This window comes from Eumetopias jubatus, unplaced genomic scaffold (genome assembly GCF_037043125.1).
Source record: "Eumetopias jubatus isolate StellerSeaLion01/CBP00866 unplaced genomic scaffold, mEumJub1_p1.0 scaffold_9, whole genome shotgun sequence".
In the NCBI taxonomy this organism is placed as follows: Eukaryota; Metazoa; Chordata; class Mammalia; order Carnivora; family Otariidae; genus Eumetopias; species Eumetopias jubatus.
Window position 1 is genome coordinate 68,808,471 of NW_028274815.1, and position 11,257 is coordinate 68,819,727.

At 34.1% G+C, this 11,257-nt stretch overlaps 1 pseudogene; it reads left to right on the top strand.

Moving 5' to 3' along the window:
• The first annotated feature begins 9,700 nt into the window (after nt 1–9,700).
• LOC114209822 (DDB1- and CUL4-associated factor 13 pseudogene) lies at nt 9,701–11,034 on the top strand (annotated as a pseudogene).
• Nucleotides 11,035–11,257: the final 223 nt, after the last annotated feature.

Here is an 11,257-nt window from a genome sequence, read left to right on the forward strand (position 1 = left end):
CTGTAAAATAAGGCAAGTAAAAGTCAACTTTTGAGAAGGAAAAATAAAAGTGGAAGTCTTATGAAAACATAGTTAACAAAGGTTTTTCTAAAATATCTGGATGGCATTACCTAATAAATTAGCCATTATAACTTCAAAATGAATGCAAATGTCTCTAATGTGAATAGTATTGCAGCATTTTAAATGAATCATACAATGAGCATGTCATATTGAGGGTAGCCAAATATGGATTCCATTTATCAAATTTACATTATTTTTTAAGTTCAATGTATGTAAGAACACATGACAGTTTCATAGCCTCTGTTCTTTGGATAGCTGAGGAAATTAAGTATAAGGGAAAAAAGTAAAATTAGCATGGGTGAAAAATGGTTGTATTACATCTTTCCCTGATCAACATACTTCTCTCTAAGCTGTTGCAACAACTACCATCAAGATACTAAATTGCATAAATTGTGTATACAAAGCAATCTGAGTTACAGAGAAGATTGACAAAATTATAATAAGTTTCCTTTTTTGAATAAATTTGATCTATATAAGTAGGACTCTAAATTTAGCAATTGTCAAAAATCACCACTATCAAATTTGTGATTCTAAATCGAAGCCTAAATTATCTTGGGGAAGAACTTTAAAAGCAGTCTTCTGGGATGTCCAGTATCTAATTGTTTTTAGTTTTTCATTCCTGTTTTCATCTTAAATCCTTCTTAATTTAAAAAATTCTCACCAAGAAATAAAAAAAAGGAAGAAGAAGAAAAGAATCAAACTGATTCTTATTCTGTAGTATCACAGGGGATAGTGTACCAAATTGTTCAAGATGGCTCTACAAAAGTATATATTTATTTAACATATTGTGTTGGATTTTGTATTTTTGTAATGTATGAGCTAATACTAAAGATATCTATTATCACTCCTCATTTACCAGAGATAATCAGTGTTAATTTAGTGTTTGAATGTCTGACACTTCTACAACATATACATGTATCATTTTTTTTCAAATTAAGTTTTGTTTCACCAATGGTATTTTCCAAATTTTTCTCAGTTCATCACATATTGTAAAAATATTTCCATTTCTGTATAATTCTGTCCCTTCATTTTTTTAGGCATTTTACATTTTATTACATTGTAATGATAAAAGTTATTATTGGTTTCCTTCTATATACTATACCCTATACTAAGGGCTTTTCAAGAAAATATGATGGTTTTAGTGGATTGGAAGTTAGCAAACATTTGGATATCTTTCTTCTGGGTAGAGTCTGGAAGCAGAACATCCACTTTCCAGACTTACATATCCAGTTAGAAGCACTCCATGAAATGTGAAAGGCAGAAGTAAGATGGTGGCCATACCTTTGAAGTTTTTGTTAATACAGTGAAATAGTGTTTCTGGCTTTAGTGTTGCAAATTCCTGATTATAAAAATTTCTTAAGAGTAGTTTATTTTATACAAACAGTAACAACAACAAACAACCTGATAAGTATATAGGATTTACTTGTATTTTTCCTTTAAAATATTATAACTGAAGAAATGATAGCATTTTGACAAGGTCTTATGTTAAATAGAATGGCATACTTAGTGTTATGTACCTCTGTAAACCAGATCCTTTTATATAAAATTACATCGTATTAACAATCTTTCCATCCTATACTTCAACGCTCTATTTCTGTGAGTTCCCAGGACTGTCTCTGAGGGACAAAGATGAAATTACAGGGAATTCTAGGTTTAGACTGACCAAGACCTTAATGCAGTTGAGTGTAGTTTATCTGTCAGTACAGGTTATTATGGAAGACATGACTGAATAATTTAACAATAATGTTTTTAATAGGGGTGCCTGGGTGGCTCAGTCATTAAGCATCTGCCTTTGGCTCAGGTCATGATCCCAGGGCCCTGAGATCAAGCCACGCATCAGGCTCCCTGCTCAGCAGGAAGCCTGTTTCTCCCTCTCCCACTCCTCCCGCTTGTGTTCCCTCTCTCGCTGTGTCTCTCTGTCAAATAAATAAATTTTAAAAAATCATAAAAATGTTTTCAATAGAATGTAATAATCATGTTTGTAAATATTAAAAACTATTTAAATAGTAATTTAGTTTTATTTAAATCAGAAAAAGATATGCTATGCCAAGTCTATATTCTCTCCATTACCATGGATTTGAAATAATTTGAATGTCAAATTATATATTTTTAGTGATCAGACAAATAGTAATTGAACATAGGATGAAGGTGGGGTCCATGAAGCCTTGGAAATGGAAACAATTAGTTCTGGCATTATTGACATCTTAATGCTGATCAGATGGCAGGAGTAATGAGGTAAGAGGTAAAGTTGAACAAAGTTATCTTGTGGCACTGTAGATATAGTTTTGGTCAGAAACCTGTCATTTTGTCTAATCAGGAAATTGGTTTATGATAAGGCTCAACATCAATTAGAGACTACATGAAAACTGGCCATCTTCCAATTGGATATGCATTTTAACCAATCTGACAAATTATTGCATGTTATTATTAACGTGCAAACTCATATCCAAATGCACCATGGTTGGGCTTTCTTTTGGTAAAATGATAAATAGATGATAAAATAAAACTTCACCTGAGTTTTACCTAAAATATCAAGCTGTATTTAAAATTTAGAAAAGCAAGTCATATATTCAATGTTATTAACTGGTAAGTGCATCTTAAAAATATGCCAGATACACAATACTGTATGAGGAGCCATAGTGGAAGAAGTTTATAATCTAGTTACAGCTATAAGATACAGGAGGAATTACATAAAAATATAAAAAAATAACAAAACAAAGCTATGTCCCACACCTGATTAAGGAGCAAATGGATATTAGCATCCAAAATGAACGTGTCAGGCAGAAAAATAAACCAAATCTAATGATATGAAATTTATCAAGGGTCATTTTATTTTATTTTTTTAAGATTTTATTTATTTATTTGAGAGAGAGAGATAGAGAGAGAGAGAGAGAGAGGGCGCATGCACACAAGTGGGGGGCATAGGGGTAGAGGGGGAGAGTTGGAGGGAGAGGGAAAGCAGACTCCCTACTGAGCAGAAAGCCCAACAATGGGGGCCTCACGGGGGCCTTGGGCCTAAATCCCAGGACCCTGTGATCATGACCTGAGCCGAAGTCAGACACTTAACTGACTGAGCCATCCATGAACCCCTATCAAGGGTTATTTTATTTTATTTTTTATTTTATTTTATTTTTAAAGATTTTACGGCAGCTCTCAAGTCAATATTCTTAGTGTTCACTACAAAGTGGGCTTCCACTTCTCTTTTCCAATGATAGACCACTCACGGCCTATCCTCTCTTTGTTTGTACCTGTCTGTATATATAGTCTTCGCTGTTGACTTATTTTTCTGATATGATCCCTGACATTTCTATAGGTACCCTCTCTCTGTTTCCACTACCCATAAACTGTTTATTTTAAATTTCTTCATGAGTAAAGATCTACTTGAGTCACTATTTAACATGAAATGTTCTGAGCACAGTCTTTACACAAAACTCATAGCCTGCTGAACTTCCTTATATCAGGTCTGTAAATATCTTTGTGTCAGTTGCAGATTTGAGTTTAATGGATTGTGACCAGGACAACAGGGTGAGAAAGTAGAGCTTAGTGTCTTAAATGGAGGAAAATCATGTAGTCTCTTTCCATAGAAGAGAGCTCTTTCAAGACAAGCAGTATTTCAAGTGTTCCTCCCCGTTCTAGTCACAGAGAGCTGATGTGAAGAGAGATCATCATGGATTGGATTGTTGCCAACTCATGAGTGGAAGTTAGGGAAAAAGAAGAAATCCCTTTATTCAAATCATTCTGACTCTTCTGAGTATCTTAGTAAGAAATGCTTAGGTTTCAATCTAAAGGATCTACAGATACTTGACAGTTTTGGTTTCTCCATTGTGACTTATAAAATGATAGTCTGGCCTCAGCCTTTAATGGATTATTCATTTTTTTTTAAGATTTTATTTATTTATTTGAGAGAAAGAATGAGACACAGAGAGAGTACGAGAGGGAAGAGGGTCAGAGGGAGAAGCAGACTCCTCGCTGAGCAGGGAGCCCGATGCGGGACTCGATCCCGGGACTCCAGGATCATGACCTGAGCTGAAGGCAGTCGCTTAACCAACTGAGCCACCCAGGCGCCCCATGGATTATTCATTTTTATAAATATATTTTTCTAAATATAGTATCTGATATATGCAAGGGTATATATGTAACATATATGTAATCTTACATTCTATTAATAAAATGTGTACACACATCTATCACTCCACCTAAGAATTAAAGTGATCCTTAGCATGAATAATTTATTCTCTAATCAAACTCCTGCTTAGTGGTAGTTCAGTGATAGCTATAGTATGACCTGTGCTGTGGATGTCAGTCTTACATAAATATTTGTTGTCTTAGTAAGAATACAGACGGCCATTTGACAAACAAAGAGAATTGCACATCATTCTCTCCTTGGCCTCCTTTTATCTTGATTTATAATTATAAAGTTATATACATTAACATATAGTAATGTGAAAAAATATTTGAGGTAGGAGGTGAATTTGGAGAAAGATCATCAGGAAAGAGCATCATTATCTCCTTTATTCAGGTTTAGATACCTGTTGTTTAGCTAATATTCTTTTTTAAAGATTTTATTTGTTTGAGAAAGAGAGGGAGAAAGAGGGTGAAAGAGAGAGCATGAGCAGGGTGAGAGGCAGAGAGAGAAGCAGACTCCCTGCCAAGAAGGCAGCCTGATGAGGGACTTGATCCCAGGACCCTGGGATCATGACCTGAGCCAAAGGCAGACACTTAACTGACTGAGCCACCCAGGCACCCTGTTCAGCTAATATTTAATTTCTAGTCCTGGTCATTGCTTTGTTTGTTCTCTCTGATTATAATACTTAAATTTTGGAATCCTTCTGCTACATAGAAATCTAGGGTGTTAGGTCTTGTAAGAAAAATTGCTATTCTTACAAGTCAGAAACATGTTAAGATATAAATATATAGGCCTCCAGTGTTGGTGGAAGATATGTGGAAATTAGGAGAAGTAATATAGATGGAAGAATAAGGAAAACATTATATGAAGTTAAGAAATTAAACATCATATTGTAGTAGAATGTTATATAAAGTGATAAACGATAATACTTCTTATCATTAGGATGGCAGAATACTTGGTAAACTAAAACAACACTAAGATGAAGTCTTGCCTGCAGTGCAATCTAAGTTACACAAGTTATACAAATGGTCTGTGACTCAATTTTCTCATTTTTATAATGTACACAATAGTATCTGACATGAGGGCTGTCTTCAGTAGCAAGTGAAATACTGTGTGTGAATGGCTTAAATGAGGTTCTGACAAACAGAAAACCCTCAATATATATCAGTTATTCATTTTTAGTTTCTATAAGATCTTTGGGAAATCATTTAATTCTCTGGATTTATTTTCCCATGCATGAATATACACAGTTTTCTTCACAATTTTATTAAAAATTTTTCTCCCAACCTGCAAAGGTGTTATGGAAATTGAGGAGATAATTCCTGAGTGAAGAACATTATTCTGACCCGTTTGGGATGAAAGGACTCTGTATCTATTAACCACTGCTCTAATATATACTCCCATATACCAAGGTTATAGATGTTAGGTTTCATAATACAACTAGTGTGCTGTAAGTATTTATTAATGATAATATTGCACAAAATCTTATCTGGATGATCAAAAGAAATCCTTGTATTTTGATTATTGCCATTTTGCCATTTTGATTTGCTGTTGTAATGAACCACTCCATGGAAACAATTCGACTGCTTGTGCTCAAAGTGGTATCAAGACTAAGTTATCAGTATGTTTCAGGAGATTGTATATATTGAAACTATTTCTTTCAGTGTAACTTCTTCTAAGCATCCCTGGACTTCTTATATCAGCTCTATTAAAAATAAAAATGAGATCTAAGAATCTTTAAGCCTATATTCTAAAAAGACATTAACCTGTGAGAAGAAAGCGTCAGGAAAATATAATGTGTTGGTGGCGTAGAAACTCTGGAATTAGTGGAATATAGCCCAAGCAAATTGCAACAAGAATGCCCTGTAATCACAGAATGCCTGAGCTAGAATAAATGTTAGAGCCATGCAGCCCATATTACATATGAGAAAGCTAAAGTTCAAAGATTTAAGCTGGAAAATGGAAGTCACAAAATAGGTAGGTTTCCTGCCTGATAGTTCTTTCACCTCTCCACTCCATATATCCTGGAATTGCCCAATTTGAAAGAATTATGATTGTCATGAAAGGAAATATGGGAAGAAAACAATAAATTTATTCTTCTAATTATCTTTCTTTTTATAGGCTTTGAGATTTAATGGCTTAGAAATTAATACTTTATTTGAATGGTTACTGCCATTATAAATATAACAATCATGAAATAAGGATTTGTATTATTTAATTTCAGAATATTAGAGAAAATATTTCTTAGATCTTAAGCATAAATTATATTCCCTGTAGATGAATAAATCCGCATTATTTGACTTGATATATTATTTCTTTTCAAATTAGAGAAATCTTACTCTACCAACAAAGGTTGCTCCAGCCTATGTTATCTCCCTGTAAAGTCTTAGTTCATATGTATAAAATTGACCATCTCCAGAAAAAACTAAAAAAATTAAATAAATAAATAAATAAATAAATAAATAAATAAAAAATAAAATTGACCATCTCCACCTCACATATAACTGCTGACTGCACAAAAATTCAGGTAAGTGATAATGTAACTTTTAAAACGGCTAGGTTATTTTCCAGGTAAATCATAACTGAGATCAAATCCATTCCTCACATATTAACTGCTTCACTTGGAGATAAGGCTTTTGGAATTTTACCAAGTTTGGAATTCATTCATAACTGTGCTCTATCTGCTTTATTCCTATGATTTATAAGGAATTGATGGATTGCTAAATGTCCTCCAAGTCTGTGTGTCTTTTTTGTACTGTTAGCAAATGACATCAAATTCAGAACAATGCAACTCTATAAAATAAGAACAAACGTGCTCAGAAATCTGTGAGGTTGACAAGTGGAGTTGAACTTATTAGAGCATTTCTACTAAATCTGGTTAGAAAAGAGGTTAAAATAGGACATTTAGTTCAATTAGGTGCTTTTCACACCCAAAATGCAATTTACTGATTGAGAACAAGGCAGGCACTATCATTCATTTCTTAATTGTCTAGTGAAGGTATTTTCTTGAATGACAGGGAATATACATTTTCTCTTTTTAGTGGTAAGCACCCTTCTTAATCTTTCCTAGGCACACAGATCTTAATAGAACTACACATTTAAGTTCAAATCTCCCTCATTAAAGAGGCTTTGCTTTCAGTCTTTGCTTATTCTTCATTTTGATCACTAGAGAATTTGAAACCCTAATGTATGCTCAAATATAGTGAAATGCCCTGGTCATAGCCAAGGATTTTACATTTCATACCAGCAAGGGCAGTTCCAAATTTCTTTGAGATAAATTAAAAATGGTTCTATCACAGGATTTTGGAAAATATTTTCCATTTTAGATATTTTTACTTCAAACTGAAGATATTATGTTTCTTAAAAATATCTCTACAGAACCTGGTAGGCTTTCTGTGTTGTAAATTCATCTGTGACAGAGTTTAAGATTAATAAACTAAGATATAAACAGGTAAGTAGAACAGAAGTAGCATCAATCAAAGAATAAGAAAATAAGCTTGAAGTTCACATAAAGGTAGCATATGCCAAGAATTTTCCAGAGCCATCTAATATTAAAAACGTGACAAATACTAATTATGTGTTAATATCTGGATTAAGCAGTGCACATGTAAGATTTTACTCTGGTTGAGACTGACGCTTGTTAGAGGATATGAACAACAAATTACACAAAACAAGGCAAAGGAAAAGATACTATATGAGGGGTAAACATAAAGAAGGTGTAAGTCTTTATAGAAATAATGCCACCATATACCTGGTTTTCTTGGGAAAGTCCTGGTTTATGCTTTTGTCCTTACTTAATTGTTAATGTCAAACTCCGCAGTTTGGATTGTAAGTGCTATGGCTAAACAAGTTTTGGGAAAAAAGAAAAACAAAACACAATTACCTAGATAAAGAAAAAAAGTGTGTGGGGGGAGGGGAAATGTCAGAACTTTTTCAAGTTTAAGTCATACATAACATGAAAATGCATGGTATCTTTGAGATACTGAAGATAGTCTGTTATGTGGAAGCGTAGACTGGGAGAAGGCTAACACACAAAAAGTGGAGAGACAACGAAGTTAGATCCCAAAATCTTTCTGCTCTGCTAAGGAATTTCTATTTTATCCCAAATCCAGTGAGAAGGGAAATAAAAATTTAAACAAAGAAGCTGTATAGCTGGATTTGAATTGTATCTAAACAAACAAACAAAAAGGCTGAAACTTTTATATTATGGTCATTTTCAATAATTCAGGAAGGATATTACTAGAGTTTGAACAAAGGCAGTGACATTTATGATTGAGAGGAGAAGATGCACTCAAATAATATCAAAGAGGTTAAATTATAGGTCAAGGTTTCTTAAGCTCCATATTTTAAAAGGGCATTTTACATTACAAAAATCATTGTATTTAAAATACCATAACTGAAACAAATAATGAAATATTTGGGTGGGCTTTATGTCAATACAATTATAAATATATATATATATATATACATATATATATATATATACACACATACATACATACATACATACCCAATACTGGAGCACCAAAATATACAAGCAAATATTAAGTGATCTGAAGGAAGAAATAGACAATATAATACTAGCAGGGACTTCAACATTCCACTTTCTATAATGGATAGATTAAATGAGGAAATCATCAATAACATTGCACTTAAACTATACTTTGGACCAAATGGTTCCAATAGACATACACAGAGCATGCTTTTGAACAGCAACAGAACACACATTCTTTTCAGGTACACACAGAGCATTCTTCAGAATATATCATATTTTAAGTCATAAACAAGCCTTATCAAATTTTAGATGAGTGAATTCATACCAAGTATCTTTTCTGACCATAATGGTATGAAACTAGAAATCAATAATAGGAGGAAGCCTGAAAATTTCAAAAATATATGAAAGTTAAACAACACGCTCCTGAATAACCAATGTGTCCAAAGAAAAATTCAAAAGGGAAATAAAAAACATCTTGAAGCAAATGAAAATGGAAACACAACATACCAAGCTTACAGAATACAGCAAAAGCAGCTGGAAGAGAAAAGTTGATAGTGATAAATGTCATTAAGAAGAAAAAAAAAAGGTCTCAAATAAACAACCTAACTTTATACCTCAAGGAGATAGAGAAAGAAGAAAAAACCATCTCCAGGGTTAGCAGAAAGAAGAAAACAACAAAATGAAAAGGCAACCTATGGAATGGGAGAAAATATCTGTAAATCATACATCAGACAAGGGGAAAATATCCAAAATATAAAATAACTCATACAATTCAATATCAAAAAACAATCTAATTGGAAAATGAGCAGAGGACCTGAATAGATTTTTTTTCAAAGAAGTCATAAAAATGACCCACAGGTAAACGAAAAGATGCTCAACATCACTAATCTTCAGGAAACAGCAAATCAAACCAAATGAAGTATTACCTCACAGCTGTTAAAATGACTATTATCAAGGAGGCGGGGGTAACCCAAACTCTGAGGAAAGGCTTGGGGGGTCTGGGACAACTAGCCACCAAAATGAAGGTGAAGATGGTGAGCCGGAACCCAGACAACTATGTCGGTGAAACCAAGCTGGACTTACAAAGAGTTCCAAGAACCTATGATCCTACCTTACATCATTTTGAGGTCCCACGAGAATACATAAGAGCTTCAAATGCTACCAAACTGGAACGGGTATTTGCAAAACCATTCCTTGCTTCTCTGGATGGTCACCAAGATGGAGTCAATTGCTTGGCAAAGCATCCAAAGAGCCTGGCTACTGTCCTATCTGGGGCATGTGATGGAGAGGTTAGAATTTGGAACTTGACTAAACAAAAATGTATCCATACAATACAAGCACATGAAGGTTTTGTACGAGGAATATGTACTTGTTTTTGTGGGACTTCTTTTTTTACTGTTGGTGATGACAAACCTGTGAAGCAGTGGAAAATGGATGGACCAGGCTATGGAGAAGAGGAGGAACCACTGCATACAATATTAGGACAGACAGTGTATATGGGAATTGATCATTACTGGAAATAAGCTGTTTTTGCCACATGTGGACAGCAAGTGGACATTTGGGATGAACAAAGGACAAGTCCTGTATGTTCAATGACCTGGGGATTCGACAGTATAAGTAGTGTTAAATTTAACCCAATTGAGACATTTCTCTTGGGAAGTTGTGCTTCTGACAGGAATATAGTACTATATGATATGAGGCAAGCTACTCCCCTGAAAAAGGTCATCTTAGATATGAGAACAAATACAATTTGTTGGAACCCTATGGAAACTTTCATTTTTACTGCAGCAAATGAAGATTACAACTTGTATACTTTTGATATGCATGCACTGGACACTCCTGTAATGGTACATATGGATCATGTATCTGCGGTGCTTAATGTAGATTATTCTCCCACTGGGAAAGAGTTTGTGTCTGCTAGTTTTGATAAATCTATTCATATCTTTCCTGTGGACAAAGTAGAAGCAGGGAAGTCTATCACACAAAGAGAATGCAACATATTATCTGTGTAAAATGGACTTCTGACAGCAAATATATTATGTGTGGATCTGACGAAATGAACATTTGTCTATGGAAAGCTAATGCTTCTGAAAAATTGGGTGGGCTTACATCATGAGAAAAAGCAGCCAAAGATTACAACCAGAAGTTGAAGGAGAAATTTCAACATCATCCTCATATAAAACGCATTGCTCGTCACCAGCATCTACCAAAATCTATCTACAGCCAGATCCAGGAACAGCGCATCATGAAGGAAGCTCGCCGACAAAAGGAGGTGAATCGTGTCAAACATAGCGAGCCTGGATCTGTATCAATTGTGTCAAAGAAGAAACACATAGTCGCAGTTGTGAAATAATACTTGGTATTCCTACCAATCCTGATGAATAATTATTTGTTACATTTGGATGCGCAGACTCTGCAAATAAAGTACAGGCTTTAGAATAATAACAAACAGTTCAGTTACATGTGTAGAACACTACCCTGAAAAACTGTCCTGAAAGGTGATCTGGTTGATAAGATTATCCAACATTTTATCCTTGATCTGCTTTCTTATTTCATTGAAGAATACAGTATTTGCA